The sequence below is a fragment of the Neofelis nebulosa genome, chromosome 2 (assembly GCF_028018385.1).
Source record: "Neofelis nebulosa isolate mNeoNeb1 chromosome 2, mNeoNeb1.pri, whole genome shotgun sequence".
Classification (NCBI taxonomy): Eukaryota; Metazoa; Chordata; class Mammalia; order Carnivora; family Felidae; genus Neofelis; species Neofelis nebulosa.
In genome coordinates, this window is record NC_080783.1 from 52,981,682 (window position 1) to 53,008,799 (window position 27,118).

Sequence of the window (27,118 nt, forward strand, 5' to 3'; positions counted from 1 at the left end):
TTAAAGATAGACTTTTAGAATGAAACAGCAAGAAAATCTTCTTAAAAGCCAAGGAATTAATAAAACTTCAGTTATATTTTCTAGCCATCATCTGTCTTTTAAAATTCCAATAATCTCCCATCAAAAAAGAAAGCATTTCCTCTTGTCTAGACAACATAACCTGCTTTCTTCTCAGGGCATTTGGGACCCCAGACTCTGTCCCATTTCACTCACGCTGTCTATGGCGCCACAAAAACAGGGCCGTAAGTCCCTTCCACGCCCCAGATAGGGAACCCTGCAAAGCGGTGCTTCCTTCCTAGCATTCTTGCCCCAATGCCTTTATCAGATTCTGTTTTGAAAAGCATTTGTTCCTGTTCTGTTTTGTTTTTTTTAACTTACCTTCTGAAGTTTCATCCCTGTGACACCTGACAGTGGCTTTGGGTGTAGGCTAACTCGAGAAGAGAAAGCAACAAGTAGTGGTTAGGGAGGTGGCTTTCTGTGGAGCAGACAGATTGAGCAATCGAACACAGAACGTGCCAAGTTCGGGTCAGCCGCCAAAGAGTAAAACTGAAAAGTCAACGGTAGCGTAACATCAGGTGGCTACACGTTTTCACTACATCCACACTGAGAGTAGTGAAGCATTCTGGCTGCATAATTTTAATTACAGACTTCTGCTTTTTAAAAATATTTCTTCCAGCTTACAAAGATTTTTATAACTGTATTCTTGAGAAAGGGAAGCCTTCTTCCTGTAAGCTATATTATCCAGGAACCATGATCTGCATCTCTTAGAATGCATCGCTACTGCATCTTCTAAGTACCTTCAGGCGAGGATCCGTCTTGTGTTTCTTCGCATTCCTCATGCTACCGGCACGGTGTGTTCACAGGAGGTGAAGGTGTGCATGCACATGTTTGCTTGTTGGTTCATCCACTCATCCATTTATTCGTTCATCTAATTTATTAGCCATACACATACTAAGCTTCTCCTCTTTGCGTCTTGAGGCCATGACCACAAATAAAACATAGTTCCTGCCTTCAACGAGGTCATAAAATCTAGCTGGGGAAAGAAAACTGAGCAAGTAACTGTGAATATCGTGTGAGAGATAGGATAATAAAAGTGTATACAGAATACATTGGGCCCCAAGTGGGGAGATGGGCAATCTAACTGGAGTGAAAAACTTGATCAAAGGAGATTTTTAAAAAAATTGTTAATGTTTATTTATTTTTGAGAGAGAGAGAGACAGAGAGTGAGTGGGGGAGGAGCAGAAAGAGAGGGAGACACAGAATCCGAAGCAGGCTCCAGGCTCTGAGCTGTCAGCACAGAGCCGGACGCGGGGCTCAAACTCACGGACCACGAGACCATGACCTGAGCTGAAGTCGGACGCATAACTGACTGAGTCACCTAGGCGCCCAATTAAACGAGATTTTTAACCATTGGTGAGAATATTGTGTGGGCATTTTCCGTTCAAGGATATGCTTTCCCCACTGGAGGCCCCTCGTGTATGTACAGATCCAGAGGCACAAAGTAGCTTAGCATGTTTTGAGAACTGCAGACAGCTCTATACTGATAGAGTACAGAGAATCCCGACCAGGGATGACATGGAGACATCAACAAGATGACGTTTTAATGTCAGGAGGCATTTCTCTCACAACAAAAATAAATGGCAAGCGTACCCATGTAACACTTAAGAAATATTTTAAAGATCGATCATTTTAAAGAAAATTGTGAACCAAATGTATCAAGGTGCTTTCAATAATAAAGCCCATGCCAAAAAAAAAAAAAAAAAAAAAAAAAAAAGATGTTAGCAGATTTTCACAATGGTGAATGTTCTAAATGCTACCTCATGAAATAGATTTTAAAATTCTAATCCCTTTTGGAGAAACTATATCCACTTTATTTTCATTTAGCATAATGACTTAGACCTAATAGAAAATCACTGTAGCCTTAATAGTATCTGGCACATGGTAGGCACTCAATAAATAGACGTTAATGGAAGGACCACATACAGCTGCATTTGGCAAATAAAGAAATGCTTTGTGTACTGACCCTGGCTCTCCAGCTTGTACCTGCCACTGCTTCTTTGATACGTAGTCTTTTTCCCTTGGGACCTCTAGAGTAGCATTCTCTTGGTCTCTTTCTGGTCCCTCCTCCTAGCCAACATTTCCTCTATTCCACAGAGAGCTTGAGATACTTGAAAATGTGGTCTCTAGGTGTGTCCGGGACAGTTTGAAGGATACAGTCATCACGCTATTTGACCTTGGACATGCAAACCAAAGGAGCAGAGCAGCCATTACTGCCATCAGTGGCAACTGAAAATGTGCAAATCTAAAAGCGGAAAGCAAGAGCTCCAGGAAGCAGATTACCCATTTACTTTGTGCCTGCTCTCTACTGTTTGGGTGCACATGGCTAGGGGGCACGGTGGTAAGGACACTGAAAGAAGTGCAGGAGAGAGAAGAGAGTCATTCATGAACAGAAGGCAGTCTAAGGTAGACATGTAAATTCTCAGGCCAGACCCAGATACCATTTCAAACTACAGAAGTGCCCACTCTTGGACCCTCCTGCCCTACTTAGCTTACCATGTCTTGGCATGCTGCCAATCACTCCCCCCTCCCTTCCCATCCTCTTTAGAACCTCTTTTCTCTGACTCCTTTCATCCCTTTGTTCAGAAACCACTCCACTACTTTCGTTTCACCAAAATGGATCACTAATAAACTATGAGCTGGATGGGATTTTGGAGACCACCCAACACAAACGCCTCATTTCACATTTGAAGAATGGAAAAGACATCCAAAGGCAGGAAAGGTCTAGCTTCTCCTCGAAAATGGTGTTTCTAGTGTGTAAAGTTGAACCTCTGTCTCCTGACAACCTCCCCCACCTCCACCAAATTCAGGCATTTCACCATTACCAGGTGATCACTGCTCCTACCAGCTTGGTAGTGAATGATTATGGCTTTAATATAGGTATCACAAACTACATCTAGACTCTGTCCTCGTAACCCTTTCCAACAAATCATCAATTCGTGTTAAGTCCTTTTTTTCCCCCATGCTCTGTGCTTCTGTTCCATTTTCAGTGGCTCAAATACTTTTTGTTCCAGCCTCAGTTGTCCTGCCCTTTCATGAATCAATCTCTCTCAATGTCACCACAGTTCTCCATCCTTCTTCCAAACTCATAGCACCTCTCGTCTGAACTTTATTTTGGAAGCATGTGTTTACTTTCTTGATTAAGCTCTTGAATTGCTATTTGGTTTACTTGTACATTTTGTTCTTGCCTAGAAAATAATCATCTTGAAAGCAGAAACCATATTTTATTTGTTTCTGTATTTAGCCAGCAGCTAGGATTACGCTATGCACAGGATTTAAGAAATATTCGCACATTGAGTAGACCCTAACAAAATGGATGCTTTAATGAAATAAGGTTGCAATGAAAATAAATATTTCTTAGCACATAGATTTCAAACACCCTGTAAATCTTGCTATATAGCTAGCTTGCACTATACCAAGAAGAAAAATGGGCCAAGCAAAGGTGTGACGATTCTTTAGCCCTAACCTGTGTTTGTGAATTAAAGGAAGAGGAGGATATGCCTAACTTGGTGATCTCTGAAGTGCTACCTGGCTCTTAAATTTAAGTGCTACACAGCAAAGGAAACAATCAGCAAAACTAAAAGGCAACCGATGGAATGGGAGAAGATATTTGCAAATGACGTATCAGATAAAGGGCTAGTATCCAAAATCTATAAAGAACTTATCAAACTCAACGCCCAAAAAACAAATCTTCCAGTGAAGAAATGGGCAGAAGATATGAATAGACATCTTTCCAAAGAAGACATCCTGATGGCTAGCAGACAAATGAAAAGATGCTCAACATCATTCATCATCAGGAAAATACAAATCAAAACCACAACGAGATACCACCTCACATCTGTCAGAATGGCTAACATGAACAACTCAGGCAACAACAGATATTGGTGAGGATGCAGAGAAAGAGGATCTCTTTTGCATTGTTGGTGGGAATGCAAGCTGGTTGCAGCCACTCTGGAAAACAGTATGGAGGTTCCTCAAGAAAATTAAAAATAGAACTACCCTATGACTCAGCAATTGCACTACTAGTTATTTATCCAAAGGATACAAAAGTGCTGATTCCAAGGGGCACATGCACCCCAAAGTTTATACCAGCACTATCAACAATAGCCAAAGTATGGAAAGAGTACAAATGTTCACTGAGTGATGAATGGATAAAAAAGATGTGGTGTATGTGTGTATGTGTGTGTGTGTGTGTATAATGTGTGTGTGTACATATATATATATATATGTACACACACACAATGGAATATTACTCAACAATCAAAAATGAAATCTTGCCATTTGCAACAGCAAGGATGGAACTAGAGTGTATTATGCTAAGTAAAATAAGTCAGTGAGAGAAAGAAAAATATATGATTTCACTCATATGTGGAATTTAAGAAACAAAACAGATGAACATAGGGGAAGGGAAGCAAAAATAAGACAAAAACAGAGAGGGAGACAAACCATAAGAGACTCTTAAATACAGAGGACAAACAGGGTTGCTGGAGGCATGTTGGGTGGGGGGATGGGCTAAATGGGTGATGGGCATTAAGGAGGACACTTGCTGGGATGAGCACTGGGTCCTATATGTAAGTGATGAATCACTCAATTCTATTCCTGAAATCATTATGACAGTATATGTTAACTAACTTGGATTTAAATGAAATAAATAAAAATTTAAAAATAAAAATAAAATAAAAATATAGTTTTAAACACTAATCACTAGCAGGAACTCAGAAGATGTTATAAATTACAATTGTATATTTTTCTATTTAGAAATTCAGCATCACCTGCTAAAGAGTGGAAAGAAAGCTGTTCTGATTTCTCCTGATAAATCTGAATATCATATTACATAATGGCAAAATGTATAGTTTTAATAAAATAGTTCTGTTTTACCAGTTAATTTAGCATTTGTGGTTGGAAGGAAGTCAAAACATAGAGCAGCACTGTATCCCAGGGTCATACATATGAATGTGAAGCAGTAATGTGTTCTCAAGGTCAGAGGAAAATGAGCCTATAAACTACAAGAGTTTTGGAAGTTAACAAATAAAAAATTAACTCATAAAAAATCTTTTTGTATTCATAAAATATGACTGTTACCCACCAGTGGCAGAATATGCTTTGATAGAATATTGGTCTCAGAAGGCAAAGCACTTTTGGGATTTCAATCTCTCTACCTTTAAGTTGAATATCCAATCTCACGTGGTGCGAGATGTAAACAATTTATCTGACTAAAATAGTGAGAGTTATGTTTTCTTGGTGCGCCTTACCTTCGCCTTAATGTTCAAAGCAGCATTCTGTCTCCTTTCTCTTCTCTACAGCAAATGTGAATAATCTCTCCAGGCTTCAGGAGTGTTCCTGAGGGTTATACACACATTGACAGTCCTCATGATAATGACTATCTTTTATTTCTTCTAGTAGAGGCCTATTTGAAGTAGGTGCTCATTTTGCAGATTACAATAAAGGAGCTTGAGATACTACAAAAGTCTATGTTATTCTTAATGAATTTATAACACTGGTAGGTTCAGAACACTGCAAAAGATGCTTGTGGGGATTATATTCGTCTGTCCTCTAAAGAAAGTAATAATATACCTAAATTTGATTAAATCAATTTCATTTTTAGCAGGATTTATATTTAATTTACAAAGATATGCTTGCAGAAACTTCCATTCAAATAGGTACTTTAATTAGTTTTGACAAAAACTATTTTAAAATGTTCTACTGTAGAATGTGAGAATACAGTTTGAGAAAATATAGTCATCATAACGAAACACTTTTTGGGTAATTTTGAACATAAAAATAAGTATTTTGGAAAATGTATAATAGAATGAAGAGGCAACCCTAAGTTTCATTGTCTGGTTGGACTGTATGTTAATTATCACATATAATATTAAACCAAATTTCACAGTTGAAAATTTTGTTATTACTTCTCTTTTCCTTTGTCATTAAAAAAAACATTTTGTGGGGCGCCTGGGTGGCTTGGTCGGTTAAGCAGCCGACTTCGGCTCAGGTCATGATCTCACGGTCCGTGGGTTCGAGCCCTGCGTCAGGCTCTGTGCTGACAGCTCAGAGCCTGGAGCCTGTTTCAGATTCTGTGTCTCCCTCTCACTGTGACCCTCCCCCGTTCAGCTCTATCTCTCTCTGTCTCAAAAATAAATAAACGTTAAAAAAAAATTTAAAAAACCCAACATTTTGTGCACTTAAATGAATGAAATAAATGAATTAAAATCATAGCTGTCACATAAAAAAAGATTCTAAGTGCTACAATCTATGCTAATAGTTGGGATATGGAATAGTTAGATTTACAACATTCTTCAAAGTGTTTTCCCAGAATCACACTGAAAATCCAAGCAAGCAGCCTCATTCTTTAGCCTCTTCCTTGATGAACCTCTGTCTTGTTCCTGAGAAAATATGGGAGGATGTGATCTAAACTATGGGTTTTGGTTTGTTTGTTTGTTTGTTTGATGTCAAGACTGGAGGTCAAGATGCAAGTATGTTATGGGAAATTACCTCAGAACTCAGAATGTTTTTCCTTTCCTTAACAATACATAGAAAGTAGAGCCTGAAACATAATTAGTTTAATTAATTCTATAGTTGAAATATAGGTAAAATAAATTTTACTATTTAGACTGAGAACAAAAGCTACTGCCATTTCAATTTTATATATGGAAATCTGCATATAAAATTCTAGAATACCAAATTGCAAATAGGCATTTGGAACAAAATCTGTTCATATATTAAAGAATGTTTGCAGCTACATTTTATCCAGTAAAATCAATGCTCTTGAACTTTTTTTTAATTGAATGTGGCTATACATTTGAGTGTATCTATAGTCTTTCCTTAATTGGCCCCATAAGAAAGGAAAGAACTTACCATCTCATCACTTTGCAATTTCCTTGCAATATGTTTTTACTTCCTTAGGAAGAAATGAACTACCATATAGCACTTAATACATGCTACCTCTCAGGACAAATTTCACTTCTCTGCATGAAAATTTTAAACCGTATTCAGTTTAAGCTTTAGTTATGCATATTCATTTTGAATTGAAGCAACACTTGTCCACTTAGTTCAGTTTAAACTAAATTACCTTAAGGTGCCTGGTGGCCCGGTTGGTTAAGCGTCCAACTCAGTTTCAGCTCAGGTTATGATCTCACAGTTCAGGAGTTCAAACCCCCCCATCGGGCTCCATGCTAACAGTGTGGGGCTGCTTGGCATTGTCCCTCTTTCTCTGCCCCTCCCAGGTGCACACACCCTCTCTCTCTCTTTCTCTAAACAAACAAACAAACAAACTTTAAATTACCTCAAATGGAAACAAATAATATTTTTAATAGTTTAATATCTTGCTCTTAGCCAGAATCACATCTTATCTGAAAAGGTGGCTGGTATATATCCTATACACAGCTGTATGTGAAAGTACAACAGAGGTTTTCTTTTAATTCAACCAACTGTCAAGCATGAGTTACATGTAGGAACATGTATCAAACTAATGTCGGAGTCCACTGAGTTTAAAGGGTGCTCTCTCTGCTCTCAGGCAAGCTTCCATCACTTGGTAGGGCACATCTGATGTCTTTATCCACATTATTCAGGTGACATATCAGCAAAAACTGGACTCAACTGTTTAGTGTGAAATTTCCAGGAAGCATTACAGGAGTGGCATGGCGTGGAAGAGCTCAGTCAGTCTTTAGAGACAGATGTGGATTTGAATCCTGGCTCTGCCTCGTATTAAGCAATCTGATTTGGAATAAATTCATTAACCTTTCTAAGCCACAGTGTCTTTCTTCATCTGTAAAATAATGCCTACCTCTGCGGATGATGTTCAACTACCACAGAGTTACTATTGGTTCATAAAAACTCGAAGCACTTGCATCTTTTGGGAAATGGCTATTGCCCAAATGCCACCAATCCCCATATTCCACCCAACACCAGGATCCTCTGGACCTCCCCAAAATTCAGGAAACCAAAGGGTCAAAACCTCAGCACCAGAGAGTCTTCTGGGATTCCACTCTAGTGCTGCTATTCTGATTGGTCAGTACCCTTGCTCTACTGGTTGTTAAACATAAAACAATAAACATAAAATACCTCACACAGTTATTCTTAGGATTTAGTAGGATAACAATGCCTACCATTTAGCAGCGATTTGTGAGAAAATCCCTCACTTCATAAGATCATAGAAGCTTTTACCCCCAAATCATTTCCTTTCTTTGATCGCTGGCAATTCTGACTTGTATGTCTTTAGTATGCATGTATTTAGGGATCTTAAAATGCAGGAAAAATCCAAGATTTCTAAACTATCAAAATGGGTTAGTAGATGGACTTTGAATTTCAAAAAAAAATTTTTTGTACTTTCCTAACGCTTAACTCAGTACGAGTCTGTACAATGTTTCTCTGTTTGCATGGTTTGTCTGACATACAATCGCATACACCCAAAATGAAGGAGAAAAAGTAAGGTTTGTAATTTGGTTTAACTCTGAAGGGGGAACCTCATTTTCATTTCCTTGTTTCAGGCAAAGAAATGTCCAGTTCTCAGAAATCATAAAATTAATTCCTTTCCTCCTCCTCCAACTTTACAGCTAAAGACAATGGCTAATTCAGAAAAAGCAAAATGCAAGAACTATATAAATCTTTGACTTTGAAATGACCAAGTATAAAAGCAAACAGATGCATTGCAGAGACATTTGTGTATTTCCCTGGTTTTGCCGCTAGTCCCTCTAGCAGGGAACGAAAACGTGACTGTACATCCCTATGCATTTCTACTCAAAACCGACCCTGTGTTCATTGCACCAGAAGCATTTCTGCTCCGCTCTATTCCTGTTGGCCTTCTAGGGCACAATTAGCATCGGACACTAGGTAAGGCAAAGAGCAGGTAGCTTGCCAATCAGATTTACTATTGAAACAGTGGGTGTTGCCCCTTCTAGCCATTTCTGACAGTACGGTTAGGAATTAAATCATGGCATCAGCCGAGCGCTCTTTGGCTGTAGAAACCTAGTAGGTCATCAGTTTATGCCCCGCACCCTCCAGACAAGTGGCAGGTGGAACACCGCTGGCCCCTGCTAACACCACGAGCTAGAGGCTCTGGCCAGTAGATGAGACTTGACGGGGTTTTGTTTTTTTTTTAATTCATCAGGCCATATGCTGCCAGGCTCTCATGCAAATAGACAAAATTACAAATAATAAAAAAGGACCAACTGTTTTAGTGGTTGGCTGTTTTCGGTCACTATTGCCATCTATGTGAGAGGCCAGTTAATGAAAGAGGAGTCTTGGACTCCCAGTGACATCCACCTAAAGGGATGGGATACTTCAAAATCCAAGCTTCATTCAAACCATGTTAAACCTCTGCCCTAGGGTAACTCAGTGCCAGGGTCTATTTGGCTGAAAAGCAGGGGAGCCTGGCTTCCAGCTGGCCGAGAGATCAGGCGAGCTTTTCTAATGCTCCCTGCAGCTGAAACCCATTGTCCGCTCATGTGAGCAGAGAGAAAAAGGTTAAGTTGAGGCTTATGAGTTTATCAGATTCAAACAGAATAAGCAGCTTTTGAAATAAGAAAGATTAGTCGACGCAGTTTTCTGTTTTAAAATTACAAGAAAATTAGCATTGATAAAAGCTGGTTGGAAATCCCTAACTTTTTAGTATCAAAGACTGCAAGAAAATCTCTCCAAAAGCATATTTAAACTCTTCCCCTGAAACACTTACATTTAAAATTAAAACGTTGCTAAACTTTTGTATAATTTCTGCTATTTCTATATTCATAATTATTACCAAGTTTCCAGTCTGTACAAATGGAGGATTTCACACCCTTGATAGCATTCACACATCTATTTCCCATTCTAAGGCAATAAACTTCCAAAAAATGAAGTAGACTGACTGAATTCAAGTCTATATGTGTGCATTTAAAATGATTCCATTTTAGAAATGTGCTAATGTTCATTTGCACCTCTACCAGGTTGCTTTGGAGCCATAATTTATAGACAATGCAAAACCAGTTGTACTTACTATGCAATGTGCTACAATCAAGAATTATCACAATGAGAGTACCATGGAAATATACATCCATGTATGTGTGATACTGGGTGAAGTTTGTGACGAGAATCTCTTGTTCAACTCTTGCTATACAACAAGGATATACTGATGAGTGCTTTGCCCACAGTAGCCAAGGCACAGAAAACATCTTCCAGGCAAGAAAATGCAAATTATTGTCCTTCCTTTTTCCCTACCATGTTACCAAAACCTGTATTCCTTAGTATGTCACTGGGTTTGTTTTTACCTCCTGGCTCATTTGTAATCTCAGGTGTGCTTACAAAACACACACGGGCATAACTCTATCGTCAGCAACAGTTCCCAGATCTACTGAGGGGGCAAATCATAGTCACAGGCTGCAAAGGTTTGTCTCCAACAAATTGTCATAAATACATTTTACCAAAACCTGACAGCTTTTCAATGATGAAAATGAGTTGGTTCATAGATTAAATTAACATTGTTATAAAAACTATTTCATGTTGCACGTAACCAAGAAGGGCAGTGAAAGATAGTGCTATTCAAAAGAGAGCGATTATAGAGTCCTGTAACAGGGAAAAACAGACTCTATTTTCACTGATATTCATAATCCTGTATTCCAAATCAAGTTGAATTTTTTTCTAATTTGAAAGGATTTACTTCACTAGGAGGCAAGGCCCATCACGTCTTACAAAGAAAGGTCTACCTTTGCCACAAATTTAAAGCTCAGAAAACAGCACCCAGATTGGCCCTTAACTTGAACATACGTTAAAGCAAGGAGTAATTCAGCCAGTTCATGAAGGATAAATGACAAGATTTTCCACCATTTTCATGCTATGGGAAATTACATAAGAGCAATGGAAGAACAGGCGACATTCTAAAAGCTGGTGGGAAATTACAAGATGTACTACTTTCCACAATGAATTCTAAAATTTACAAATTCACATTTAATGGTGATAAAAATTCTTCCCTCACATGAAAATGCACATCCCTAACAGGAAAATTTATTTACATGATGCAAAAATGTACCTGGAAATTACAATGTACTCAGGTATGACAGCTAGCCATAAATTTTAGGAACAAAATGGCTAATTAAATTTAGCGGTTAAAAAAGAAAAAGAAAAACAAGGACATAAACAACTTACTGATGGAGGGGCGCCTGGGTGGCTCAGTCAGTCAGGTGTCTCTTTGGTTTTGGCTCAGGTCATGATCTCAGGGTTCGTGAGTCTGAGCCCCACATCGGGTTTCGCACTGACAATGCGTAACCTGCTAGGGATTCTCTCTCTCCCTCTCTCTCTTTGCCCCTACCTCATTCACTCTCTCTCTCTCTCTCAAAATAAATAAACTTAAAAAGAAAAAAGGAAAGAAAACAACTTACTGATGAAAATCTCACTTTTGATCGGCTAAAGTGATAAGGCCATAAACAAAATGCAGATGGTATGTGTGTGTGCACACACACACATATATATACATAAACACATACATATGAAGCAAAACATTTAATCATATCCTTTAGTGATTATTTCATAAATGATAGATCCAATCACATCTTTATCCCACTGAACTCCAAGTAAAGCTGTTTTAAAGAACAAAGAGGCTGTACTCTGGGGACACAGCTGAGTTCATGCACTCATTCATTCAACAAATATTTATTGGACTCCCCCGTATGTGCCAGGCACTCAGTTTTTCTAAGCACTGGGCATCCATCTTTGATCAAGAGAGTCTCGAGCCCCACGGAAAGGCAAATTCTAAAGAGGAAAATAAACAAACAAACAAGATCATTAGAGGCTGTGGTAAAAGCTATAAAGAAAATGAATAGGTTATATAATCCAGAATAACTGGCTGAAAAGAGCCATTTCAGACAGCTGAAAATGATTCTTTCCCTGGTATGAAAAGTGTAATATCATTTACTTATGCCATATTCAGAGAGACACAAAATCACAGAGTCAATTCTTTTCAGAGCTAAAAAGGGCCTTAGAGAGCACTCAATGTTACTCCCTCATTGTATACAATAAAACCAAAGTTCAGGTTGGTTAACTGGTTTACTCAATGTCCCCTAACTTTAGCTGAACAATTAGCTTTTGCTGTGAAAGAGTAAAAGGAAAAGTTTTGTTGGTATACATTTACTAATTATTCCATGTTGGTGGGACATACATCTAAGTGGCATAACTAAATCTGGTTATCAATTTAGTTACAACGGGAAGAAAATACATAAATATGATCTTCATCTCATTAGATTACTTCCTAACTCTTATATGGCACGTGGACCTGAATATTTTACATTAAGTTTCCACTTTTATCCCTTCATAATAAGGGTTTTTTTTTCCTTTCAGAATGATCTAAAACAACTCTATTCCTTGAATATAAGATACATAGGTAGTTGGATAGAAAACATTAGCAACAAAAAGCTCTCCTGAACTTTGTAAGAAAGATCATCATCATCATAAAATCTATAAGGCCAGGCCAGATCTTAAAGCCTATTTAACAACCATCATCATCATCATCATCTCAATCTCATGTATTTTCACTAGGACATTTATCCCCTCACAAACACATATCACAGAATCATTGGGTACTTAACACGATGCCAAGATCCAGGACAGAAAAAGAGATATGTTCTTTATGCTCCAGCAGCTCATAGTGTAAATGTGTGTTCTCTCTCTCTCTCTCTCTCTCTCTCTCTCTCTCTCTCTCTCTCACACACACACACACACACACACACACACACACACACACACACCAAAATGGATCAGCTTGCTTGAACAATGAAAGCAGAAATGGCCCTCAGCAGCCCGATCTTCCTTCATGGTGTCTCACTCACAAACATTTCCCTCTTCAAATGTCCCATTTGTAAATTCTCAGCCACGAAGGTATCAATAGTTCCTTGTGTTAGAACACTGTCAGGCTAGCTTGTCTCCTCACTTCCTAAGGGTCATATTAAAGAACACACCAAAGAAGCGCATATGAGGCATTATAACAGACTAATCTGCTTCTACCATTAACATAAATGCAGTATATTTAAACTGTAATGGACAAACAGAGGCAGCCGGAGCCAAAGAAGTGCCCCAGGCATCAAAATGGTTTCATTAACTAGGAAATTTGTCCCACCAGGCTAAAGAAACCCACTACAGAAAGACGGATTATTCCGTCATCTTGTGGCCAACATTGCTATTATGTGAGTCCAGCTCAGCACAACGTCCCTAACCGCAGATGAGTTAGCCATTGGGATTGCAATTGCTCGCGCAGAGGCTTGCTTGTAAAGCTCTAAAATGGCCCATTACATCAGGTGGTTCAGAGGCATTTCACAATCCTGACTTCCAGAACAAGCGTAGATAATTAATAAGGCTGACAGAGCCCATTATTTTTACACTCAAGTGCATCACATTAAATTAACAGACAGAGGCCACATGATGTGTGACATTTTTTCCACTGATAATCATTTACGTGGTGCCACTTTTGCTACCACATTTTTCTCTTTCGCTGGCTGAACTCCAATCGCCAGTCGCTATGCAGCCGTTCTTTCAGCACCCAGGTTTTTGTTCGGTTTTGTTTTGATTTTCCTTAACTGGGAAAGCTATTTTGAGTCATTCTCACTGGCGGGACTTTGACATGGTGGGAAAGAAGTTTGACATAAAATATTAACATAAAGCAAGACAAAATATACAGCTGACGCTGTTTCAGCCAAAGGACGTTCAATGTTGATTCCAAAAAAATATGGCCTTAGAGTGTCTGTTAGAAAATATTTGACTCTACCTTCATATATTCAGAAATGGTATTTGCGGATTTTAATGAATCATCTCATAAAATGCAATGGTTCTTTGAGGAATTAAAGAAAATATTCTTATTTGCTCTGTACTTTCCAGTTACATGAGGTGTTATAAATCCTCAGGTTTAGACATAAAAAAAATAACTTAGAACGTCTATTATCAGTAATGATACAAACATTGCATTTTGTGTGGCTTTCGTTATAGAAATAATAATTGAAGAGTGATCGCTAAAATTAAGTAGTTCATGTGCATTAAATCTGACTGGAGAACAGTGAAACCTATTCGGGACAAAAGCACTGGAACATGTATAGTCAAATGTTTGCTGCCATCACAGTCTCCTCGGAAGACATCGTGAAGCCAATGTTGCTCCTATTTGAAACTAAGCGAGAATTTGCAATACATGAGTGTAAAAGTGTTCTTCATAGTTACATGGTCTTTCTTCCTTCCCTTTTCCTTTCCTTCCTTCCACCCACCCTTGCTTCCCAATCTGTCTTTTGACCTAAGACAGTTTGCTAGAAACTGACCACCTAATTTATCACATATGGTGATCTTCATAAGTAAAATATCAAATCGACCTTAAATATTGAAGGATTCCCAGCAGTGAAATATTCACCCACCACATAGCTCGTATTTGTAGTGCAACCTGCTTTCCTACGGAACTCAAAATTGTGACAAGTATTATTAGCCTTTAAACACTACAAACATACATACATACATTTACTAAGGCTCAATATAGCGACAAATCCATTTGACGGGGGGTACTTCTGTGTAGAAAGTGCTCACTCCCAAACAGAGTGTGTCTAACTGACAGTAGACGAATTCCACTTTGAAAATACTATTCCAAATTATTAAATCAATTAAGCTTTCAACTTGCTACAACAATGTCACTTACGGACCTCACCTGCGACTAGAAACCTCCTCATCACAACCCCTACATAGCCACCTTTACTTCTCCAGTTTCCTGGCTTTATTGGTTAAGAAATTAAAATCCTGGAGTTATCACGTTGTTTTGAGACATTCCAGTCATATAAAAAGAACACCTTCTCACCATTCTGCTGATACATTTGAAACATCGGCATCGAAAATTTTCAAATGGTGTTCTCTGAGCTTTGTAAGGCAAACTTTGGCCGGCTCACTGCCCTAGGCTCTCTGTCTCACTGATTAAGTCTGTCATTTATTGGAGAGCTGCAGGCTTCTCCCTGTCAGCTCAGGTTTGTGTGCAGAGAAGTCATGTGTGTAAAGCACATGGAATGCCACACTAACAGATGCCCATAAAACATGAGATACGGATGTCATTTTTAAAACATCTCAGAAACAAAATCATCTGCTGAGGCGGTCTTAAGAGCCTGATAAGCAAATGTAAGTTTTTTTTATTGACCTTAGGTTGATTGTTTTTACAATCAGTTTCTTACAAACCTGAGAATGGAAACATCCCTGTGTAGAAAGAAGACAGAACTTACATGAGGACAGAAGCCATGAGGACAGAAACCACTTGGCACAGTGTGATTCAAAAAGGTATACTTGATTAGGTCACCAGTCTCCCCGCCCCCTCCCCGCCCCTCCCTTATTACCCTGCCTGGCTTTTGCCATAATGCTATCTTCATTTTCTCATGTGTTAAAGACCACAAAAGCTGAGGTGGTAGAGGGGTAACAGAAAGGATGACTTCAGTAGATCAAGGTACCACAGATAAAATTCTTTTTCTCACACTCTTGTTTAAGACCTTGCTTGATTATAACGACCTAACTCCATAAAGATGTAAACAGTCTTTCCCCCGCTAAGTAACATCCTCCGTTAATTTTGAAGACTACGGATCCTACCTAATGCCTCCTTTTCTCCCATACCTAAGGTCTACTAAATTAGATGTGTTTTAGAAAAATTGGTTTATAGAAAACACTATACCTTGATTTGTATCTACTTGTTGACTGTCACTATAGTTTTAGGATTCAAAAAACACCAGCCCTAAAAATTAATTTTAAAAAATCACCTTTGTGAATATTAATGGTTACCCCCATGCGTTCTGCATAAGAAAGCCCCACACACCTGGGGCTGCATGGCCACTGGCAACTCATCCCTACTTCGAGAGTCTAGAATCTTAACTATTCTCCCTTCCCCCACATTTGAATTTCTTATTATCATACTTTCTCAATCACTTCTCCCTGTGGATCATCACAAGGACAAGATCATTAAAGAGCTAACTTCCAAAATTTCCCATCTTGAATCATATTTCAGATTATAATTAATCTCCTTTGCTACAAAGACTGGAATGTTTGTGGACCCTCAAAATTCATGTTGAAACCTAATCCCCAGTGTGACGATTAGAAGATAAGGCCTTTGAGAGATGATTAGGGCATGTGAGCAGAGCCCTCATGAATGGGACCAGTGCCCTTACAAAGAGACCCCAGGGAGTTCCACTGCTCCTTCTGCCCTGTGAGGTTACAGAAAGATGACTGGGGTCTATGAGCCAGGAAGCAAGCCCACATCAGACACCTTATCTGCTAGTGCCTTGATCTTGGACTTCCCAGCCTCCACAACTGTGTGAAATAAATTTCTGTTGTTTAGAAGCCACCCAGGCTATGATCTTCTGTTATGACAGCCCAACAGGATAAGAAAAAAATTTTAACCTGCCTAAATTTGCCTTCCTTCCTCTTTTAATAAAACTTGGGGACTCCTTTATTTCAGCTCCCCTGCAAAGCATTCTATACTCCTTGTAGCCAGCGCTTTTAAGTTTTTACTTCAAGCCACTTGGGCATCTAGTTAAAATGCAGATTTGGATTCAACAGATCTGGATGGGGCCTGAGATTTTGCATTTCTAACAAGCTCCTCAGTGATGCCTACATTGCTGATTCTTGGATATGCTCTGAGTAACAAAATTCTCTCCTATAACGGTATCTACTTCCTCCAAGAAGGGCAGAGCAGGCACCATGGATGATTGATTCATGTTTATGTCTCCAGTGAATCACACTGTACTTGACACATCACAACACTCAATAAATATTTGTTGAGCAAATGACTGACTGAATGAATAAATGTGTAACATTCACTCTGGCACTTAGATAATTCTGCTTAAAAGAGAGTATTTTTATATGTACTTTTCCTTTGACTGAAACTCAGTTGAGGGCGGATGACATGTTGTACTTCTTTGTATCCTTACAGGGCTGTATATACCCTACGTGTCCACAGAAAATAGGTACTCAATGTAGTATGGATGATGCAGTCAGTTGAGAACAAGGATTAAGTATCTGGCAAAAGAGAGGCGTCGGGTGTAACCTGCACATGAGGTATCTGAGAGGCCAAGGTCATTTGACACACTGGCCGTACTTACACAGAGAAAGCTTCAAGTCCAGCAAAAGGCAGAGTAAAGGGGCAAAGATATTAAAATGAGCAAACAGGAAAATAGGCCCTTTGTAGACACAGACACATTCTAATGAAAAACGTGTTCCAGTTAGTTAAAATGCCAAGCCAGTGGTTGATATGCTTGGGAATAAAACCAAGCATTATTACATGGGTAGGCAGATGGTGCATTTTTTTTTTAATTCAAAGCTTCACTTTTGTAAATAACAATGGAAATTGAACAACTGGCACATACCAAGCTTTGCAGACTGTGTTAAAGGTTTTCAGACATGAATTTCCTCAACCATTTCTGCCTTTGGAGTATTTAAATGTATACTGACTTGCAGTAGTTTTTATTCACTATTTCACATCTGTGTGTTATCGTCTCCATCAGGCTACAGCCACCCAGGGGTTGGGACCTTACGATGCATATGGTGGGCCCACGGTGACGCTTGTCGAATGAATAAAATATGCGGAATAAGTTGGAAGGCACACCATTCTGGTTCCAGATGTGGATCTAGTATTAGGCAGAGAAGAGCAGGAAAGGTCGGGAAGTGGAATCTGTGGCGTGTACCTTCAGTGGGTTCCCAAACTGGAGAGGGACTTCACATGCCCTGAAGATAGATATCTTTCCTTTCCTTCTTTCTTTCCTTTTCTTCCTTCTTGCCTTTCTTTCCTCCTCCTTTCTTTCCTTCCCTTCTTTCTCTCCTTCTTAAATTCCATTTCCAGAAGGTAAACTAACTTAGAATTCTGCCAATTACTGGTTCTTAAAGATATCATGTCATGTAAATAGATGACAACCTTGTTGCCCTGGAGCTTTCCAAAGCACATCACCAAACGTTGGCTCTGCCATCAAATTACGAGTAGGCCAGATACAAATAACTTAGCAGTAGAGGCAATATGTTATTATCTTCTCTGTCAGAAAAGTAACTGAGGTGTTGAATTTTAGAAACACACACACACACACAGGCTCAGATAACTATATGGTTGAAAATTTACCTATAATGCTTCAGATTCATGTTGTAATCTATTAACTACCTAGTCTCTAATTACTTGGACAATTATGCTTTAATTCCTCTTAAAAAGAATTCTGGAAGAACAAAGGGGCTTCTCATAGAGTTTCTAAAATAGAATGGAATTAGCAATCTGTAACTTAAAATTCTACATGACATTTAGCTTCATTTAAAATTAGAGCGCCAGAAGAAGCAGATTTCCATGGCATTTTCATTATGCAGAGAGGTAAACAACAAATAAATAAGCCATACATGAATGTGAAATTAACAGCATGATAATTGCTTTACTCCTACAGCGTATACGATATTAAATCCTCAAATAAACACTTACTTAACCTCATTCTCACATATGCCTATTGCTTTTTATCAAAAGCAGCATACCTGGAAAGCTCCAACTAAGACAGCTTCCACCATGTGGCACCAAGCCCACAGACATTACTGCCATCCCCTGGACATTTCAGAGCGATTTCTTTGTAAGACCTAGGATCAACCGTATAGTCCAGAAGCAGAAAAGTGAGAGGAAATTTAGAAGTCGATAAAAAAAAAAAAAAATGCATTTTACGTATCATTGTTATTTTGTATATGACATCATACTTAACTTCTCCGCTAGTTCTTCGAAGCGCCTCATCCAGATCATGAGCACAACCATTCCAGGGAAGTGCTACCACCTGCCCAAACCAGGCCCAAGCTCTCCCTCTCTAACACAGACCACTGCCAACCTGTTTTACAACATTCATGCAGGAAACTGGTAACCCTTACTTTTGCTGAATTTTTCCTTTTCTGCAGTAAGCAGAAATTTTTTGTAGTTTCCTTATGGCTCCTAATAACAGCTGAAGCCTATCTTATGCTCTGGGCCCAGCCTTGCCCTAAATTTAACCCCAAGTAATAGTTTCTCTATCTTACTCATAACCTGAAACTGACTCATTTATGAAGAGGTTTCTGGCACTATTGGAGTTTTCCAGTAAGCAAGAGTTCAAGGGCCAGTAATAATGTTACCTCTGCCCTCACAAGTATGAAACTGTTGAGTTTCATAGAGTTCAAAGTTGTTTGATAGAACTCGAAAAATGTCTTATCATTTTCCATAGTGTACTCAAAGGTAAGGTTCAGAAGGGAAGTACGGCTTGTGAACACGTGACGCGTTCTTTCCTTGCACAAAGTATCAACCACTTCACTGCAGAGCCAGGGACTAAAAAACAAAAAGAAAAAAAAATAATAAAACAATTACAAGATCCCAAAGGAAAAAAAATCTTGTCCAAAATTCGCATCTTTAAAAATTATGAAGTTCTCTTGTTCCAACAATGAAATTAGTAGGTCTTTGTTGATCTAAACTTAAATTTGACACAATGGGTAAATTTCGGCCCGAGGCTTGTATGCCATTATCAGAGCCTCTGTCAGTGAGTGCTTTAACCTAATTACATTTGATGCAGCAAATCAACAAAACCACTGCTGGTTATGACCTCTGCCAAGAGCACAAGCGAGCTAGACAAATGGAGCTTAAGATGCTATTAGTTTTTCTGTTGCAAAGTTCCAGATACAACCCGACAGGAGGCTGTTGCAGGGCTTGGGCGTGCATCCTCCAGATGGCATTCTGCATTGGCTTGTGGCAAAGCTCACAGGGATACTGGCACATTTTCTCTGTCAAAATGAAAGTTTTCCAATTACAAGGAGATAATGTGAGGAGATGCAAACTTAATCTCTTGAACAAAAGGTTGCAAGCTGTGTAACAGCCATTTCAGGGGAGAGATTTCGGTATCGTTCAATTGATTTAAACATTACAGATCACAAAATGGGCTATCTCTCCTAATAAAACCAAGGAATCGGCTACAGTTGATTTTATTTCCTAGAACAATGTTGTAACGGTCTCATCATCTAAGGGAGGCTTCTAAATGAGGTCTCTTCTGAACTGAACCTTATGATTGTTTTTTTCCCCTAATGTGTTAACGGGTACAAAGAAGCCATTTTTCCTTTTAGTTAAACACCAAATCCCTTACATGAAGTTTCAGGTGTCATGTTATCACAAACCACTGTGGGATATCGGATCACAGGATTTCATTAGCGAGACTACACATGTTAAGTGTCAAGAAAGCACGATCATCAGCAAAACCTGTGAGACAATTTAGCTAAAAAGTTTGCTTCTTCATCTTCTAATCCAGAGAGCACTAGTAAAAACCACATGTAGAACTATCAATAGGTATGAAAACGAAGGGATCTGCCTCGATATTGCCCAAAGATAACTGACCCATCAAAGCAAGGCAGTAGGAACTTTGTTACAAGGAGACTTCTTCTCGGGAAGATGTGGATTTGTCACGTGACATGACATGCTGTGACAAAGGAGACCCACTGTATATCCGCTTCTACGAATCCAATAGGGACCTTACATCAGCTGAGAGCGTGAGAGGGCGCATGCGCTGGCTTCCCGCGGAATGTTCGCGGCTAACTGTAACCACGCCCCTGTACTGAATTCGATACCCAGAATTTCAGCAGAAGGTAAATGCAAATGATCATACCATTCCAGTGTACTCACTGGAATCAGAGATCCTTCAGTATTTATGCTCGATTCCTTTGTGTGTGTGTGATAAGGAGAATTACCAAATCCAAAATTTCTAAGCACACATTGAGAATGTTAAAAGGGACAAGGTAGGCTTCCAAAAAATTAATTACGCTAACCCCCACACAGAAAATACTTTTACATCAAGTTCCAAAATCATTTCAAATATATGTTTTACCCATTCGATGAAGATCAATGTTGCAAGGTTGTATAAAACACCAGATTGCAGTCGATAGGGTAAAACACTAGTAGGCAAATGCCTTTTGTCGCTTCCATAGGAAGTAGTGAGGAAACTGTCATTTCTTTACTGAAAATTCAGGCAGCTAAATAAAGCAGGATTATAAATTCTAAGTAGTCTCAACTGTAACATTGTAAGATGTGTAAATCAGTCAGAAATATAAGCAGGCCCTTCAAATCACTCAGAAAACTTAACAGATTCCTACTGAAGAGTTAACATTTTCAAGCAATGAGCATTTTTAAAAAGTCTCAACATCAACATAAAGTGGTCTAGAACAGCTGTTGTAAAGCTCAACATCAATTTTATGTCGGCTCAACTGCTAAACAGCAATCACAATGACATCCCTTAGGAGGCATTTAAGGGCCCAAGTGTATAGCAATTTAAAAACTGAGCAGGAAATCAAAACTAATTCCTCGTCTGTTTACAAAATTACTTCTCCCTGTGTTCTTGTACCACCACCTAGTGGTTACATAGCTCTCAATCGGCCCATTAATAAAAACCAAATCGTAGCTGTTGTGATATTGTAAAATGAAAAGGAGAAATAAAGGAAGAAGAGAGGGAAGGAAAGAAGGAGGGAGGAAGCAAAGAAGAAAGGAAGAGAGGGAGGAGAAAAACAAGAGAATATAAAAAGAAAAAAAAGGAAAGGAAAAAGTAAAAACAAGACAAAAACAAGCACACATCTAATTTCCGGGTCTTAGGATCTACTTCCTCATAAATTCATAGAATATTATCAATTTAAATTAAAAGATTATTTAAAACCACTTTTTCCTTGTGCATTTATCAAGTACATGAAAATTCTACTGTTGAGAGAACCGCCTATTAAGAAAAAAAAAATGGGTGAATTTCTACAGAATTATTCCACACTATAGAACCTACAGATTCTACAGCCTGTACGATTATTTGTGATAGCTTTACTGATGATCGGTAGAGTTGTTTACATAAATCATGGCACATTCGTAAAGAATGAAATAGATCTTTATCTTGCCATGGAACAATCTCTAAGAAATTTGGGTATGTGGGGGGCAGAGAGCACACTACCACTCGTATTAAAATATAGGTCTTCCTTTACATGCATACACTCTCTGAAGGATAGACAAGAAGCGGGAAAAATTACATCCACAGAGGGGAACTGGGTGAATTGGAAGCCAACGCAGGAAGGAGATCTTCGTAGTTTACACCATGGGGATATAGTCCCCATTCAAAACTATGTAAATTTGAAACCTAAAAAATAGTACACGTTAAGAGACCACTTAGGGGCGCCTGGGTGGCTCAGTCGGTTGGGCGGCTGACTTCGGCTCAGGTCACGATCTCACGGTCCGTGAGTTCGAGCCCCGCGTCGGCTCTGTGCTGACAGCTCAGAGCCTGGAGCCTGTTTCAGATTCTGTGTCTCCCTCTCTCTGACCCTCCCCCGTACATGCTCTGTCTCTCTCTGTCTCAAAAATAAATAAACGTTAAAAAAAATTTTTTTTAAAAAAGACCACTTAAATAAATTTTAAACCTAAAAAATAAGTACCTGATTAATAGAAACTAAGTATTTTACATGTGGCTTTTTTAAATCAATAAAACCATCTGTGAAATTTTTCATTTAAAGAAATACTTGTCACATTCAATGTGAATGTGAATTTCATGTAACTGTGACCAACACTGAAGTTTCAATTTTCTCCTGTAAAAGGAAATACTGCTGTAGTTCAGAGGGGAGAAGTTATTTGTAAAAGACATAACATTAAAGTAATGAAATTCTAAAACCATTTCGCCCACAGTTTGACAAGGTCTGCAAACCCGAGTTGGGGCCTAGGCTTGCCAGAAGAGCCAGGATGTTTTGGGCCCTCACGCTCTGGGCTGAACTGCGTGGGTGGTTAGGAAGGCCCACTGGAGGAATACTAACTGCTCATCAGATGTCTAAAGGTAAACAAGTTGAGAAAAATTAGGGAGTGAAAAAAAGTAGGGAAGGTGTAGGAACTCTTGAATAGAGGTGAAATGAGACCAGGACCATTTGTACTCAGCTCAACCTTCACAAAGAACTATGCTGTTAGAGGTTAGCCATTTAGCTTCCCAGCGGCATGACACCCATAAGCCACAGGGAGAGATGGGTACAACTGACAGAGGAATTAGGTCCACTGTAAGGTGATGTGTTTAAACGTTCATTTGTTGAATATACACATTTTAGGGGCGCCTGGGTGACTCAGTTGGTTAAGCATCCAACTCTCGATTTCAGCTCAAGTCATAATCTCGGGTTCATGGCTTTGAGACCGATGTCAGACTCCATACTGACAGCACGTGGAGCCTGCTTGGGATTCTCTCTCTCCCTCTCCATCTCTCCGCATGCTCGCACGTGTGCTTCCTCTGTCTCTCTCAAAATAAACCCCCAAAAAATTTTTAAACATACATATTTAACATATACCATTGTTTCTGTACTCCTGACTTGGCAGTACAGTTGCTTTGCTTTTGTTATGCTGGGAGTCTCGCAAAATCCAAATCTCTAAGAAGTCCTGGAAAAGATCCTGAGTATGCAGGAGAAGCTAGAAAATACGTTTAGAAAGGAAAAGACGACAGGTGTTGGGTGAGACCTGGGGAAAGTGAGGTCACAGGACTGAAGAAGAGCATATGAGAACAGCAAGGTAGGGAGGTCCGGCATGGGTGAACACAGACAAGGAAGTGCTTTCCCTGCCTGCTGCCCTAAGAGAAATGCACTGGAATGCCTGACTTTTCTTTCATGACCCGATAAAAACTTTCTCCTATTGATATGCCTCTTTTGATATTCATACCATTCACTCTATTTCAAAGGTCAATATAAGCTTAATTTTGCATGTAAACTTGACTGGGCCATGGGGTACCCAGATATTTGATTTAATATTATTCTCTATAGGTCTGTGAGGGTGTTTCTGGATGACATTAATATCTGAATCTGAGGGGTGCCTGGGTGGCTCAGTCGGTTAAGCATGGGACTTTTGGTTTAGGCTCAGGTCATGATCTCATGGTTCGTGAGTTCGAGCCCCACATCCAGCCCTGTGCTGACAGTATGGGCCATGCTTGGGATTCTCTCTCTCTCTCCTTTTCTCTCTGCCCCTCCCCCGCTCATGCCCAGGCCCCCTCAAAATAAATAAATAAACTTTAAAAAAATATATCTGAGGGGCACCTGGGTGGCTCAGTCAGTTAAGCGTCTGACTTTGGCTCAGGTCGTGATCTCGTAGCCCTGTGAGATCGAGTCCTGCGTCGAGCCCTGTGAGCTGTTAGCTCAGAGCCTGGAACCTGCTTTGGGTTCTGTGTCTCCCCCCTCTCTCTGCCCCTCCCTTGCTCACGCTCTGTCTCTCTCTCTCAAAAATAAATAAACATTAAAAAAATTAAAAAAATATATATATCTGAATGTGTCGAATGAGTAAAGCAAATTACCCTTCTCAATCTGGGTGGTCCTCAACCAATCACTTGAAGGCCAGGTATAATAAAAGGCTGAGTAAGAAAGAATTCTGCCTTCTTTGAGCTGGGACATTAGCCTTGCCTTTACACCCAAGCTCAGACTGGAAGTTACTGAGAGAAATTTGGCATATCTGACTCCTTATTGCTTCTATTTCCCTTGCCGCTGTGACCCATAACTTAAAAACTACTGATTAGCCCTGCACATAAACATGTTACAGATGAGATTTGCAAAAACCACTCTCTACCCAAAACCTACCCTGCTCAAGGAGATAAGGAAGTATGTACAGAGACAACTATGCTATGCTTAAGATTTACGGGAATGACACAACCAGATTCCTATACACAAAGACCAAATGACAGAGGACAAAGTTGCATAACTTTCCTCAGATGTCTACAGACGTCAGTCACCTTTTCATTCCAACCCCCTCCTTCTCCTGCTGACATAAAAGAAGCTTGGATTTCATGCAGAGGGCAGATGGTTCTTTGAGACAACAGTCAGCCATCCCCTCGGTTTGTTAGCTTTCCGAATAAAGTTGCTTCTTCCTTGTCTGTTGGCTCATTGGTTGGTTGTGTGGTGAGCAGAAGAAATCTGGCCTCAGTTATAGTTTCACCATCGGCGTTCCTGGTGCACAGACCTTCAGATTCAGACTGGAAGTACACTTGGTCCTGGACATCTCAGCCTCCATAATCAAGTAAATTAATTCCCTATAACAAATAAACACCTATATACTTACCTACAAACATACATACACACACACTTCCTATTTCTGTGTCTCTGGAGAACCTGAGTACAGCTACTTTTCCAGGTGTTAAATTCTATAAAAAGTTCTTAAATAAGTAAATATGTAAAATACTTAGTCTTTAAACTACAAACAGATAGTTTCTGGAAAACTTGGCATCAAATCTGTACTACATCCTGATGAGGGTAAGAGATAGCTTACATCAATGCATGCTGTAAATAGAACATTTGAAAAACTGAAAAATATTATTGAATATTTTAGCATATTTAATTACCAGAAGTGACTAGGGTCTGTTTGGGCAAAGATATGGGGAAGAATATGTGTCCAAGAAGCAATATGAAAGAGCGAGATATTCTCTTTGGGACAGAAATGCGTGACCGCTCACTCATACGGGCGCTGACCCTTGAAAACAACATAATAAATATATTTCTACATTAAATCTACATAGTCTCTTGAACTTAGTTTTTTAATTTATAAAAATTAAGCTTTTTATTTTGAGATTCTTGTACATCAAAATTCAGTTGTAAGAATACAGGAGCTTCTGTACACCTGTACCCAGGGTCCCCTAAGAGCAACATAGTGCAAAAGTATTGTGCAAAATCACAACCAAGACATTGACCTACACTCAAGATATAGAATATTTTCATCACCAAAAGCATCACTCATGTTGCCCTTTTAAAGCCACACCCAGTTCTCTCCAACCTCCATTGCCTTCTTAACCCCTGGCAACCACTACTTTATTTTCCATTTCTATAATTTTATCATTTCAAGAATGTTGTATAAATGGAATTATGCACTATGTAACTTTGGGGGAATTGGTTCTTTTTCACTTGGCATAATTCTCTGGAGATTCATCCCAGTTTTGTCTCTATCACTAGTTCATTCCTTTTTATTGCCAAGTAATATCCCATCACACAGACACACCACAGGTTATTTAAACATTCACTTGTTGCAGAACATCTAGGTTGCTTCTCGTTTAAGGCTGTTACCAATAAGGTTGCTATAATTATTTGTGTACAGGTTTTCACACGATCAGAATTCTTCCTTTCTCTGGGACAAATGTCCAGGAGTCCAATTGCTCGGTCATATTGTAGTTGCATGTTTTAGTTTGTTGTTATTAACAAAATGCAAATTGCTTCCCAGAGTGGCTGTACCATTTTACATTGCCCTCAGCAATGGAGGAGGAATTCAGTTTCCCAGTCTCCTTGAGTCATTTGATACGGTCACTGTTTTCTTTTAGCTGTTCCATTAGGTGTATATTGATAGCTCATTGTGGTCTTAGTTTGCATTTCTCAAATAGTTAGACAGTTGAACACCTTTCTCCTGCTTATTTGCCATCCCCTGCTTATATAGCCTCTTTGATGAAATGTTTCTTTGCATCTTCTGTTAATTTCCATACTGGATTTTTTCAAAGGTTGGTTTTTGAGAGTTTTTAATATATTCCACACATTAATTTTTTGTCAGATATATTTGTAAATACTTTCTCCCAGTCTGTCATTTTCTTTCTTTTTTTTTATTTTTTTTAATGTTTATTTATTTTTGAGACAGAGAGAGACAGAGCATGAGCGGGGGAGGGTCAGAGAGAGAGGGAGACACAGAATCTGAAGCAGGCTCCAGGCTCTGAGCTGTCAAGAGCCCGATGCGGGGCTCGAACCCATGAACCGTGAGATCATGACCTGAGCCAAAGTCGGACACCCAACCGACTGAGCCACTCAGGTGCCCCTGTCATTTTCTTTTTAACCTCTTCACAGGGTCTTTCCCAGATCAAACATTTTATTTTTGAATTTTGATGAAGTATAATTCATTTTAGGGATTGTGATTTTGCTGCCAAGTTTAAGTACACTTTGCCTAGTTGTAGGTCCCAAAGATTTGCTAGTATTTATTTTTTACCTAAAAGTTTTAGAGTTGTATGGTTTACCTTTAAGTACATACTCCAATTTAGTTAATATTTGTATAAAGTGTAAAAAAGGTTTTGTATAAATAGTGAATTCAAATCTCAATTTTTGGCCTATAGATGTTGAGTTGTTCTAGCACCATTTT